Source organism: Halichoerus grypus, chromosome 14, assembly GCF_964656455.1.
Source record: "Halichoerus grypus chromosome 14, mHalGry1.hap1.1, whole genome shotgun sequence".
NCBI classification, from domain to species: Eukaryota; Metazoa; Chordata; class Mammalia; order Carnivora; family Phocidae; genus Halichoerus; species Halichoerus grypus.
In genome coordinates this window covers 71,864,904-71,880,215 of record NC_135725.1, presented here as the reverse complement: position 1 = coordinate 71,880,215, position 15,312 = coordinate 71,864,904, and positions in this window count along the sequence as shown.

Sequence of the window (15,312 nt, the reverse complement as noted above, 5' to 3'; positions counted from 1 at the left end):
TCTTTCTACCATTTGTTCTTGGGTTCTCAGATGCTGTTGACTTTGCTCTCAACCCCATTGCCTCCACCCCAAGGTCAACTTCACAGGACACAGGGAGAGTGCGTTCTGCCCTTTCTCATTCCAGTGTTCCCTCTAGTCAACAATGCCAATGAATAGAACAGACAAACCAATATGGATATCCAACAACGGAATGAATGTACTGTGTGTGTGTGTGTGTGTGTGTGTGTGTGTGAGAGAGAGATAGTAAGATTCAGAAGGAAAAGCAATAGGTCAGATATATCCAGAAGCTCTCTTACACACACACACACAGACCCCACAAACCTTTTTATTCCTATTAAAATCATCCGTGATGTTGGTCTTAAGCCACTGCCCAGCTTGCTCCACTCAAACCTTGGGTGAATCCAAAAATACAGAAATGGAACTTTAGCATCTCAAGAATATGCTTATACTTTCATGGGATTTTTGTAGCCACTTCCTCAGCAGTTCTCACCTTGGCACATGCTGTTTTGTTTCCATCATCACCAGGTGTTTGTTTTTCAATATACATAGCGGCTTTAACCTTATAAATAAAGTTATGTGATCTATGAAAACTGTTCACTTTATTTCCTAACAACCTAAATGGCTCCTCAGAAAGGTTGAGTCTTTGCAAATATGCCAGGACAGAACTGAGAGGGAAAACTGTCTACCTCTGTTCTACACAAAAGAAGTGAAAGTTCTTCTATTAAAAGCATGTTTCTTAATCAGGAAAAATTAGACACACACTGAGTATCAGATGAATATTTGGAATTATTGTTGATTTCAATGGTTGGGTTAATGGTATTTTCATTATTTTCTTAAGGCTTGGTATATTAGATAGTCATACTGAAGTGTTTACTAATGAAATTATATGGATGCTTGGATATGCTTTTAGCTCCAGAAAAAAAAAGTGGGGGTCAGGCAGGTACAGCTAAAGCCAGAACAGCAGAGTGTCGCTAATAGCTGAAGCTGAGTGAAGGATACTCGAGGGTCATTACACTGTCCTCTCTACCTTTGTGTAGAGAGGTGTGTGGTTGAAATTTTCCACAACCAAACAATGTGTCTCCGTCACAGTTATTGGCTATTAGCTGATGAACCTTGTGTTTGAAACTTGGAGAAAGGGTATTGCTGCTCAATCCACAAACAGGCAAATGCGTGGTGTCTGGGAAACCCACTGTGTGAGGATATAGAACAATGAAAGGAGTCCCTTCTTAAAAAGCAAATGGAGCTGGCTCATTCTCATGGTCACTTTCCATATTATGTAAGATCCCTGAAGTTAATGGCTTCATCGTCTGGGCTCCACAGCACTGGTACACATATCTATTAAGGCAATTTTCTCTTTATATCTTGACTAGTTTATGTGTCTGAATCTCCATAATGGCAAGAGTTATTTCTTATTTATGGATACAGTGATGAAAAGCACAGGCTCTGGAATTCAACCACCCACATTCAAATCCTGGTCCTTCCTGTTATGAGCCATATCGTCTGGACAAGGTCCTGGTGCAAGAGCCTCTCTTTCCTCATCTGCATAATGGAAGCAATAATAGGACCTACTCTGATTGCTCTTGTTGTGAGGATGACAAAGTCTCACAAGTAGGTGTTTGCACAATTTACCGAATCAGTCAATTTTTCTCAGTTGAGTACATTTCCTTGTGAGTCCCGTTACTATACTAACCATCCATGGAATTGTAACCCAATCCCAGCCTCTTTTATTTCCTGACCCCGCATTCTGTGCAGGCAACCGGGCTAGACTGGAGGAAACATTACAATACCGAAAACCAAGCTCTTCAGAGGAAATACAGACATTAGCCCCAGTGCAATGTTGCCCATCCTCTAGACAGGTGACTGAAACATTCTATGGATCTTATGGATTTGATGCCTTGATGGCCCCAAACCTCTTCCACTAAAGGAGGAACAACATTGAGATAACTGCACGGCCAAGCACTAGAACTGGAATTGAAGAGCACTCTAATCCTTGGCCCATTGTTGTGGCTTGCTATCAAGTTGCCAAGACAATCAATTTTCCTGTACCCCACCGCCCAGTGGCCCTGCTACCAACGCAGCACAAGTGACTCTCCTCCACTTAGTTCCACTGGCTTGGTGTTCATCATTCTGACCCAGGTATTAGAATAAGGCCCTAAGGATTAATGAAGTCTTGGCCAGAGTCGCCTGACCACATCCCCAGATATAACAGTGTCCAGGTAGCAATTAAAATGAGACTTTAACATAAACCACAATATTCAGCAGAGTTAGGATATTTAACATGTTTCATTCATCCAAAATATTAACATCTCTAAGATGGCAATGCATCTTACAACGGCATGGCATAATACGATTGGCAGTTTAACGGTATATCTCACCATCATGGTATCTCAGATTTAATATGAAGCAATCAAATGACGTCTTCGGTGCCCGACCCTATATTAATATAATATTTGACACATGGAAATTTACAGCCTTAGGTGAATTGCTGGCCCGCGGTGCTGGAGGTGCTTTCTGGGTCTGTGGAAAGCCTTTTGAGTCTCTGTGTCCTTTAAACTCTGCTATTGCTAATAGAAAATAAACATCAAGATAAAGGAAGAACATATGAGCTCTTTGAACCCCTGAACTTTGATTTGAAAAAGATTCTTTCCTAAACATCATTGGTTTTGATTGTATGAGTCACTGTGGAATGCCTCTCCAAATCCTGACCCTCCCCCTTGATTCTGTTGGTTTTCCTAGTAAGTGAGTGGAGACAATGGGGAAAAAGGAGTTGGCTAAATCCAGCTGCTTTTCTCCCTAAGGTGCCTCATAACAGAATCACTCCCTTTCACACACGTAAACTACCTGCTCCACCCATCTTCAGCCTTGTCATCGAGTTCCCTGGTGAGTCACATAAACACACACTGGAGGGCTTGTCTTTTTGGCAGTGGTATCTGGACTACACCCCTGCACCCTGACTTGGTCTCCCATCTTCCCATTGCTGATATGATCACATTTCTCTTTTCTCCTGGTATGCTGACCTTCAGTTTCATATTCTTGTCTTCCAGAAAATATATATGCCTTTTTTCCAAATCAGCTTTTGCAGTCCTGACGGCACAGCTTTCTGCAACATTGTCATAACCAGAAGGGGAAAGGGCCTTGGAAAAGTTAAGGTTCTCGGGGGCCAGGGACTTTCTTGATTTTCGGATTTTAAAAATGAAACTGGGGTGAGGGACTTACCCAGGGTGACGCCATTAGGAATACCATGAGAGGGGCGCCTGGGTGGCTCAGTCGTTAAGCGTCTGCCTTCGGCTCAGGTCATCGAGCCCCACATCAGGCTCCCTGCTCCGCGGGAAGCCTGCTTCTCCCTCTCCCACTCCCCCTGCTTGTGTTCCCTCTCTCGCTGTGTCTCTCTCTGTCAAATAAATAAATAAAATCTTTAAAAAAAAAAAAGAAAAGGAATACCATGAGGAACACAACTTTGGCCACTGCCACTAGCCCTTCCTCCAGGGAATGTATACCTCTTCCCTCAATTTAGATTGTCTCCAACTGCAATCTCCGGAAGAACAGATGAATTGCAACACTGGGCAGCTGTCATCCTCTTTGTAATGTTTCTGGATCCTAATAAAAGCGTATGAGAATGTACTGGATGCCACTGTTATAACCCAGAGAGTGGTGGCTTTATAGGTGCAGCAGTGTGGTTGGGAAATGGGCTTGAAGGCACACCTGCAAATGACTCTATTTAAGATCAAGAAACAATCAATTGTGCACATCAAAGAGAGGACTCTTCTCTGAGATTCTGCTTCCCAAATCTTCCTCTCTCTCTATTTTCAGTTACTCCTAACCTGCTTCCATGCCTTCCCCAATTAGCCAATTAAGTGAAGCCTTGTGTTTTATCTTGAAACCTTCAATTCGTGTGGTTTCACATTTTTGGAAGTGGTAATATAATCTCCTAAATGCGTCTGCATTGGTTTTGATCATGTTTTGTGTTTGTCTCTTGGGGGAGGAGGTTGGAGGGGAGAAAGGGAGGAAGGCAATTAGGGAAGGGATAGGAAGAGAGGAGGGCACAATTTTTTGATCAAGTACCAAACTGTTTTCCAGTGCCAATACTGGGCTGATTCACTACCAGCTCCAGTGCCGAGGGAAGGCTCTTACAAGGTGTTTTTGTCCCAGAATTGTTCATTTAGGCAAGGTGGGAATTGCAGACTGTGTGCCTTTTCTACATCATGCAGCACATACAGAATATTGGAGTAGAGTTCTCAAATTAGATCCTGGCATATGTCCCAATGAACATCACTGAAAAGAATGACAGTGGGAAAGGTCTAGGGAGTTACAAGTGATTGAGCTACTTACCTGATCATCCAACAGCTTCTAGAAAAATTGACTAAAACACTGGAAATCTACCCCTTCTATGTTCCCAAACATACACATGCCATATTGCATGTATAAAAGCATGGTTTGAGATTTTTTTTAAAAAATGGGAAAGGGAGGAAGAAAGGAAGGGAGGGAGGGAGGGAAGAAAGGAGAAAGAGAAGGGAGTCTAGTTAAAGAGCTATATACTCTGAATCCTCTACTTGTTTTGCGTTATCAAAATCCAAAAGAGGATTTTGCCCAAGTAGGCCAAGGAGAAGGTCATTTCAGTAAATTTAAGACCTAGGTTCTATTTAACGCTTAGATAGAACCTCTTCACTAGGTCATTCATCTGTATGCCTCAGTATAGGTGCCCAGTGACTGCTCAGTGTCAGAAGGATGGCAATAGTAATCCCATGGATTTGTGGAGCACTTAAAAGCCTTCAAAGCCAATTTCCATATACAATCTCACTTGATCCTCGAAACGACTCAGTGAGGTAGGCAGGCCAGGACATCTTAGCCCCATTTTATAGATCAGCAGTTCTCAAACTATTTAGGCTATTTAGGTTTGGAGCGATCAGAGGTCCTGGTACTCTTTGAGGGACAGTGTGAACTATTGTCACTTTAAGTTACGTAGCAACTAATTATAGATTCTGGGGCAAGCAATGTCCAACTATAGGTCAGGCAGAAGCCATGTGGGCTTTGGGAGAAGAGGTGAGTAGAGCCGGGACTTGGTTTAGGTGAGGGTGGAAGCAAAGTAGAGCCCCGGAGGCAAAAGCAGACTTTTCTACAGAGGTGATTTGAAGGCTTTTTAGAGCCCAAATTCGAGGAGCAAGTTAGCAGGCTAAACTAGACAAAGCAAGAGGCTCAGAGTAACAGGCATGATAATGCAGAGAAAGGGGTCAGAAGGCCAGTTAGTTGGACTGTGAACAGGGTTGGGGTCCCTGGGTTCCTGCTAATTTCATGGTGGTCAAGTAGGAAACCGAAATTAGCCAAAAATTTGGAACCAAAATGCTGAAGTAAGGTCAGTGTTAGTCATCTTTTACTCTGATGAGATGGGCTGGACCCATCCTTCAGGACTCTTTTCCAAGACCTAGATGTAGCATAAGAGAAGTCTGACCCTAATCTATTGATGATAGATGATGTAGGAAAAGACGTTAGGGTCCAAAGCCGATGGCCAAGAAAGAATTCTTGAGACATCTTTGGTGCAAAAAGGTGGTTTTATTAAAGCACGGGGACAGGATTCGTGGGCAGAAGGAGCTGCACTGGGGTCAGGAGGAGTGGCCCATTATATACTTTCAAGTTGGGAGGGGGTTAGGGAATAGCGTAAGTCTCTAAGGAATTTGGAAGCAAGGTTTCCAGGACCTTGAGTGGGCTAGCTATTGTTGGGAAAAGGTCATTTATTACTGTTTAATAAAACCTGAGCCATGAGACCCTTCATATGAATATCGGTGAGTCATATGCTTGGGGGATGATTGCCAACATGTATCTTGCGGGGGGTAGAGATAAAGGAAGTTTTCAAAGGAATTGTTATACGTTGAAGTAGACTTACAGGATCCTGGGGTTGGGCTAAGATTGCCTTTTGCCCTTAGCGAAGTATTAACATTGAGACAGTTGAGTCCCTAGAGGAATGTCACTCTGCCTCTTTCGAGGATTTGTCAATGGGCTGTAAGTAGTAAGGAAATTCAGTAATTTTTCTTCTGCCTTTGTTTCCCACATCAATAGAGACCTCTACTGCAAAGGGCCCACATTAGGGCTTGTCCTGCATGGGATCTGGGGAGAGTGTAAGGAAGCTAAGACCACCAATAAATCAGAGTGTGTGAACAGTGATCACAACAGGACTCCTCATCCAAGGATTGATGGACCAAAAAAACAAAAAAACAACCCACAGGAATGTTTGGATTCCCCTCAGAAATTATTTTAGAGAAAAATGACAAGCACAGAGTTTCTTGGGGGTTAGTTATGGTGAGTTGAGTGGGAAAAGGATATGCAGCAGTCCACACAATGTTCCCATTTGGATCAGTGGTATTACTACTACTTCAAGGTGTAAGGCTCATAACAGTGGCATTCTCTGACTCTTTTCTGTCCTTTATATACCTAGAGTATATGCAAACTTGACAAGTATTCGTTGAGTGGGTGCCTTATGTCTATCTTACACGTGAGGAAAACATTGCCTTCTGCATTGCCGCTCTTGTAAAATTCCTCCTTCTATCACAAATGAATTTCTGTAATTCCCAGTATGCTTTTCTGAATCCAGTGTCCCTGTCTCTAGCCTTTAGAGCATTATCATACTAATGGCTCTTCCTCATCGTTAAGGCTCCTTCTTGGTTGCTTATTAACCTCAAAGTTCTCCCCTTGAAGTCCCTCCATAGTCTGACCCCAGTTTACTTATCATCCAACCTTGGTTTTCTTATACGTCCCCTCAAACCTGCCCTACATGGGGAGATTCAATGTTCAAATGTTTAACTTTCATACAGCTCGAATCTCCATATGTCATATACTAACACTCTGTTGTCCTTAATGTGAAAAACTGTTTTTTATTTATCTTTACCAGCATCGATATTTTCTCAGAACTCTTTTTTCAGAGCTAAGTTTGCAGTGAGCAAGTAATCATATAAACTTTTATATTTTCATTAAATGTTTAACAAATAAATGTAATTCTGAGGCCAGAGTAAACACACAAGCCACTGGGGGAGAAAATGCTTAACATGCTGTATGAGATAGGACTTCAGTAGGTTATACAGGAAACATCACAAGGCAATGGAGAAAGACTGACTGACATTCAGTAAATTGACTCTAGAGAAATGTATGTATATTCTCCTCTCTTCCCATAACAACAAATAGTGAAAGAAAGATTAAAATGTACATGGACACAGCAGGGAAGCAGTGTATGTAATATTTTATATTTGTTGAGCGGTGGGTACATCTTTTATCCTTTATGTTGTTAAAAAGAAAACCATACGCCCAAAATGGCATCTTAGGTTAAGGACCCAAGTCAGTAAGCCAAGATTTAATACCTAACCTAACTGCAGTTTCAACCCCCCCAAAATGTAACCTTTAACCAGTCAATTAGGGATTTTCTAGTCAGTACTACTAAAGCAGTCTATCACCTGGGCCCTCTTCATCCCCTCACAGGAGGATAAGGTAATCCACCCACTAAAACCCTTTTGTCCCCAAATGAAGGTTACTTCACCTATAATAATCCTTCTGTTTATGACTTCCTGGGCCTGCCTTTAAAAACCTTTCACTTCCTGTAGCCCTTTGGAGTTCCCCTCTACCTGGTAGATGGGATGCTGCGAGAGTCATGAATCATTTAATAAAGCCAATTAGATCTTCAACTTTACTTGGTTGGATCTTGTTTTTTAACAATGTATTTTGATTGTCTTAGGTTTTTATATGTTTTAATTTGAAACGTTTAATGTAAAAACTAGAATTACTTTTTGTTATTAGGATAAATATGATACACATAAATAACCACAAAATAAGAGTATCTTTTCAATCATATAACCAATGCAAAAATGTCGAAAGACACAATCAAGAGATTTGACTGAAAAAATTTAATTTCTGTACTAAAAAAGAAACATTAATTACTAAAACACTTAAAATATAAAGATCCTCTTACAAATTAAAAATTAAACAGATCTAGTAAAAAAAATTGGCAAATACTAAATAGTTTTATATTAAAAAATAGAAATGTGTTCAACCATATTAGTAATCAAGGAAATACAAACTTAAAACTATAATAACAAGTACATGGACTGCTAGTGTGTGCAAATTGGTATAAGCACTCCAGACAAAATTTGACATTACACATTAAAATCACTAAAAATTCCTAGGAAATCACTCTAAAAGAAATAAGAGTTTCCACAGTGGTTTATTAGACACTCATCACAGTGTTGTTTTATGACTGTAAGGTTGTAAAAAATAAGAAAAAAAGTTCATTAAAACATGATGCACCCAAATGATAAAGTAGTATGCAACAATTAAAACTCATGTGGTGTGGGGGCGCCTGGGTGACTCAAGTTGGTTAAGCATCCAACTCTTGATCTCAGCTCAGGTCTTGATCTCAGGGTCATGGGTTCAAGCCCTGTGTTGGGCTCCACTTAAAAAAAAAAAAAATCATGTTGTCCGAGTACATTAGATAATGGGACAATGACCCTGGCATAACATTAAACATTAAGGAGTAGAACAAATACAAAATCGTATTATAATATAATGGCAGTTCAGTGAAATTGAATTACACATATTGTGATACTGTGATATATAATAAGGAATAAATATTTGCTCTTCTACTGGGTCCCAAAACCCTGTAACGACCCCGTGATAAGGGTGGTAACGATGTTTTTGTTGTGCTAATGAGCTGACTTTTGGAAAGCCCTGAGGTAACCTAATGCTGGGGCTGGTTGCCAGGGAAACCAACCTTGTGGTAGAAGGGTTGGAATTTTCAGCACCACCTCCCTCCCCAAACTCGGGGAGGAGAGAAGGGCTGGAAGTTAACTCGACTGCCAGTGGCCACTGACTTAATCAACCATAAGTATGTAATGAGCCTCCATAAAAACCCCAAAAGGACTGGGTTCAGAGAGCTTCCGGCTTGGTGACCAAGTGGACATTTAGGGAGAATGGCACGCCTGGAGATGGCATGGGAGCTCCAAGCCCTTTCTCCGTTCCTTGCCCTGTGCATCTCTAATGTCTGGCTGTTCCTGAGTTATCTCCTTCTACAATAAACTGGTAATCTAGTAAGTAAAACGTTTCTCTGCTCTGTGAGCCGCTCTAGCAAATTAATCGAACCCGAGGAGAGGGTCATCGGAACCTCTCGTTCATAGCCAGTCAGTCAGAAGCACAGGTAAACAAACTGGGCTTGTGACTCAGGTCTGAAGGGGCAGGGTCCTTTTGGGACTGAACCCTCAACCTGTGGGATCTGACGCTATCTCTGAGTAGATAGTGTCAGAATTGAGTTGAATTGTAGGACACTCTGTTGGTGTCCCCAGAATTGCACACATACTGCTTATACACGTGTGTGTGTGACATCAAAATACAGTGGTGATAATACAGTCTTAGAGATCCTGTATCCCAGTTGCTTTTCTACTTTCTAGTTTTCAGTATTTTCAAATGTTTTTGAAATAAAAGTAATCAGAAATACATAGTTACTCTAGATTTATACAAGAAGCGTCGAGTCTGTTAGAGAGATTGCAAGCCTCCTGTGGAAATGGGGGTGATACAGTAAATGAAGATTTCCGGAGTTGGGGGATATAAAGAAAACGAAGTGTTATGGCGGTTTCCGCATCTCACAGCGGGGCGCCGCAGACTGCCCACAGAAGCCTGGGCAGGATTCGCTCTGTGCCAGCTACTGCCATAATACTAAGGAACTCACTTGTGTGAACACTTGGCCCCGGCACAGTTGTCCACACTTACACTTTCCTTCACTTCCCTGAAGGCACAGTGCAGGGGTTGAGTGAAGAGTGAGAATGGCCCTTTTCCATCTGGGTCTTTCTTTTTCTCCACGTGATCCAAGATGTGTACTCTTCATACGATCCACCGTCATGACTCCCGACCCATTACTGGGAGCAAGTGCCAAGGGCCTTTCAAATCCTAGAGCTCCTTCTGGCTCTGTTCCTGAGGCTAGGCATTGGCTCAGGGACCTTGCATGGTTTTGCTTCCCAGTAGTCAAGGGATCACTGAAGGTTATAAATTCCCATTTAGTGCTGAAACTCCAAGCAAATATGGTTGTTTATTTTGAACACAAATTTTTTTTTTGGTCTGGTAAAAAACTTACATCTGAATGTTGCAGTTGCCCACCTGATCTCTGGGAAGAGCTGTTACATTTCCCATCGGTACCACAAGGCTGATCTTTGGTCAATACAGGCAGGAATGGCCAGTTTAACCAGTTGTTAAATTATTGGAATATATAATGGCTGATAAATAGCCTCTGCCCCCAGCCCCACCCTCACGTCCCAACCCATTGAGGCTGACTCATTCCCTCCCCTAGGACATTCTGGATCTCCCCCAAATCCAGCAACTGAAGGTGTTAATACCTAGCAGAGCAGCCCTCCTTCCCCCCTCCCCCCCGCTGAGCAGATGCACAGCTGTTGTCCATCCTGACTGATCAGCCTCCAAGTCACTCAGGGTGTTAAATATTTGGAATGATACTCCTGCATCGTTATGGTGTTAAAGACATGCTAGACCAGACCAACATAAATCAATCCCATTGTTTAAAAAAACTTCTAGCCCAATGGTTCTCAAACTTGAGCTTGCAGCAGAATCACGTGGACTCCTTGTTAAAACCTACCCATCTGGGCCCTCCCCTCAGAGATTCCGGATTCAGCAGGTCCAGGGTGGGGTCTGAGAATTTGCATTTCTCAGGATTCTCAGGCAATGCTAATGCTTGTGCTCCTGGTCCTCTGTTCACCAACAGCTCCCTGATAGAAACATACCTCCAGAGCCCTGCTTTGCAAAATCCTTGTGCACAAGAATCCCCTGGGGAACCTTATAATAACAGATTCTTATGCAGTGAATACGGGATGGAGGCTGAAGTTCTGCATGTCTATCAAGCTCCCGGGTGATGCCACTGTTTACAAATGACCTTGACTAGCAAGGTTTTACAGCACTAAAGAGAATTCACCCTTCTCCTGCACATAAAGAAAGTCCTAGTTGTAAATCCTTTGTCCTTTCTGTATGCAATTCCCTAATCTTCCTTCTTGCATTTATTCTTCTTCTTCTTGTTGTTCCCGTAGCTCCCCCCCCAACAAATTCCCAGGTGATGCTGATACTGCTGGTCTCCGGAGCATACTGAATGGTAAGACGCTGGTAGTAGGTCCAGTCCGCTGCCTCTCCTGCAAAGCGCTTTAGAGAAGCCCCTCCTATCTTTCCCTGGCGTATATCCTTGAGTTACTCCCTCCCAGCGCTCACCCAAAGCCCAAACCTCCACAGAGAGGAAGATTTCACCAGGGCTTTTGGTAAAAGAGCACAAAACTGACTTTTTTTCTTAGGATAAGACTAATAATGATCTGAATTTTCTATTAGTTATTTACCTACTTCTGTGGTATTTAACATTCTTGGGGGGGGTGCCAGGGGGGGAGCAGAGGGAGAGAGAGAATTTCAAGCAGGTCCCACGCCCAGCACAGAGCCTGATGTGGGACTCGATCTCATGACCCTGAGATCATGACCTGAGCTGAAATCAAGAGTCAAATACTTAACCGACTGAGCCACCAGGCGCCCCTATGGTACTTACCATTTTGCTGTGCCTCTGTAAATTCTGAGGTGGATTCCAAGTAATGCATAGGAATGATTTATCTATTTATTTTTTTTCTTTTAAAAAATTTTTTTTCACTTTCTCTCTTTTGCCCTTCCTTTCTCCCTTTTCCTCTCATCAGCTTTTTTTCTCTTTACTTCTCTTCTGCCCACTCTGTTTTTTCTTGTCAATTTTTTCAAGGTTTAAAATTCGCAACCCCACTCTCAGGATTCCACCCTGGATAAACTAAAACACACACACACACCCCCCTGACTTCTCAGAGACTCCACCCAGACTACATACAAGCTTCCTGCTTCCAACAATGAGGTCAGAAATGAGTCTAGGAAAATACATGTGAGTGCATGTCAGGGAAACAAAGAAGGCAGTCAAGTGCAAAGGGGAAGGCTGGTTGCTCTTTTCTAGAAAAGACTTGACCAGGAGCTTTTTTCCAGGACTTGAACTGTGCCCTATTTACCAACTAAGCACTTTCTCTGCAAACCATAAAAAAAGGTGTCCATTTTTATGAAGCTGGCCATTTTCTGGGTTTTAATAGTGCTTAATTCCAGTTAAGAATAAACAGATTTCTGTGAGCTGTCAACTTATACTCTGACAGTACGAGCAAATTCTGTGGAGAAGTCTACAAGTGCTGACAAGGCAGAATTACCGGCCCTCCCTTGCTCACTTCCAGGAACCCCAGGATGTGGCAGGAGTTTGTTGGTACAGCAGCCTGAGAGTTAATTCTGTACTACTTTCTTTACAAATGCAGTGGAGGAAAGTTCAGGAAGAGCTAACTGTATGGGGAAAAGGAAGGTAGAAATGATAGATGTGGTCTTGATGCAGAGAAAAAAGAAATTCACTCCCCAAGTTCAGTTCATCCATTGCTAAATGGCTTTCTAAGAGACCTGCATATTTTTAGCTGACCCCATGTTCCTCCCTGAGTGACAGTGACAGGTGACCCAGACTTGAATTCTAAATTAATTCTGCCTAAGGTAACTTGTCTAAACTTGCAGTACTGTACCTTGATCATCTCACCTCTGGAGCAGACACAATCACCTTAACTAACTGGGTACTTGCAAGGTAACCTAAGTAAAGTGATGCCTAGAACCAAGCCCACACTTCAAAGCAGTGATTCCTAACTGGGGGCTTGGAGGATGTTCAGTATGTGTCAACATCCATCTCTCCCTCTTGGATGAAAAAGAAAGAAAAGGAGAAGGAAATGATAAGATCTTCAGTATATGGCCAGGCAGAAAATTCCTGGCTGTGATGGTAGAAACATCAGCGTCAGGGGTCTCAAACTCAAATGCCAGTCGAAGCCAGGCAAGTAGTATAAATAAGTAGGGCCACCCTAGAGGCAAAGAGAAAGGAATAACATTAGAAATACTTCAAATACCTATTGTAATAGAGGTCAAGTAGCTGCACACTCACAACAGAAAGGCACCTTGCCACTCTACCTTGAGTTCTTTTTCTTTTTTTTTTTTAAGATTTTATTCATTTGACAGAGAGAGAAACAGCGAGAGAGGGAACACAAGCAGGGGGAGTGGGAGAGGGAGAAGCAGGCTTCCCGCTGAGCAGGGAGCCCGATGCGGGGCTTGATCCCAGGACCCTGAGATCATGACCTGAGCCGAAGGCAGATGCTTAACGACTGAGCCACCCAGGCGCCCCTCTACCTTGAGTTCTTAAAGTGGTAAAAGATGGTGGGGATAGTGGTTAACTGGAAAGAGTATGCCCCCTCCAGAGGGGCGGTCACTACTGTCCACCTGCCAAGTTCTCATGCAATACAAGACTACAGGCCCAGTGCTGCCAGAGCTTATGACTTTTGTCAAGACGAATAAGAGGCTTTGTTTATTCCTAAAACATTTAGTTTGTAAATGTTGGCCAACACTCTGGTATGGCCAGCCTAGCATGCCATCAGAGGCTTGTGGACAGCTAGGTTTTCTTTCTCTTTTTAGAGTTCTGCCAGCTCAAAAGGGAGCACATTGAATTTCTGTTTGCTTTCTATTCTCTAAGAGGTAAGAAAGGCCTTTCTGAAGCATGAACTTGGGAATCCAGAAGGAAATGCATGTCTTTGCTGGCTTGGGCTAGGACTTGTACACATGTGACTCGATTTTTTTTTTTTAATCTCTCTTCATTCTCACCACATCCCTATGATGTGGACATTATACCCATTTCACAGATGAGGAAATAAGCAGTAATTTGCTCGAGATCTCAGAAGAGCAGCTTTCATATTTGAAACCAAGTTATTTTCTCCAAGTGTAGCCCCTGTCATATACTATGAAGTAGAAAGATAACATTTGTCTGAATCCAAAGCTCATGTTCCTTCTACATTCTCCCTGGGTATTCCAGAGCGTTAATGAATATTTTGAGCCTGGATATATCAGAAACCAGAATTTAAATTCCCTGGTCCTGAAGTTAGATTTTGGTCTATTACTGCATACCTCATGTGAGAAATTTTAAGACACCCATGATGATGTTAGTCATAGTGTTTGCAGTTTGACTCAAGTGGAGAAATTTCTATAATATTGTATCTGAATACTTTCCGGGTAACTATCAGAAATCCCACCTTAATCCAGTTTAAAGTATAAAGGAATTTATTGTGGAAATGAACGTTTCAGACTTAGCTTAAGCATCTGGCCACGCTTAATCCAATGGATCAAGGTATCACCAAAACCCCAACTTTCTTCGATGTGTCCTCACATCTTTGTGGAATATTGGCCTTAAACAAAAACTGGGTTCCTGTGTGTTTTGTAGGAGCTGCCAGCCAGCATCTTGTTTATATCCAGATGAGGAAAGAGAAAGTTTTACTGACGCTGTCACAGGTGCTAGAAATGGCATTCTCTTGCTTGCTTCTCTCTTTATTAACTCTTGACCTAAAGATAAGATTGTTGGTGGGTTAAGATAATGAGGGTCTAACCCTGGATTTAGGGTTAGATTAATCCCACACAATCTGCATAGCTGCTATAAAATGGAAGAGGAATAAATTCACCCACAGGAAAATCAGTGTATTTTTGGTGGCAAGTGGAGGAAGCAGGTACTGGGAGGTGACTGTTGATATCTGCTACAAAAGCCAAGTTGGCCTTTGGCCATACAGGAAATATGCGTACTTCATGCTTCATCTAATACATACAAAAAAGGAAAAGCAGGCAACTCATTCCTGAGAGACCTGACTGGATGTATGGAGAGGCCAGAAAGGAGGATTTTGCTGTTTTTGTGTTATTCTAGAATTCTGTAACTTCTTTCATTTTTCTTGTTATTTCTCTGAAGAAGATTTGGGGGACATCGGTCATGGCCACCTTTGGGTTATTTTCTAATGTTAAATTCTGAAAAATGACAAATCACCATGTGTAGGGTTTGGCAAAATGCTGTTTTTGTATGGCCCGCCAGCTAAGGTTTTTGCATTCTTAAAAGATTATGAAAACAAAGAATAGGTAACAAAGTCCACACGCATGTGGTCCAGAAAGCCCAAATTATCTGGTTCTTTACAGAAAAAGTTTGCCAACCCGTGATCCAGTCCATAAAAGTGATATTTCATTTCCTCCTAAATAATTAGAGCAAAATTACAAAGTTTAAGGAATCTATGACTCATAAAACCTAATTTATAGGAAACGTACAATTATAGGATTAAGGCTTTCATATTTTTCTCAACTGCAAAATAATCCCTTCAAACTCCTAAATGAAAGTAATCTTCATCTATTTAATATTCGCTTGCTTATTTCTCATTTGGTGATTGCAGGGGGTGGAAAAGGAAGAGGGGTCATGGA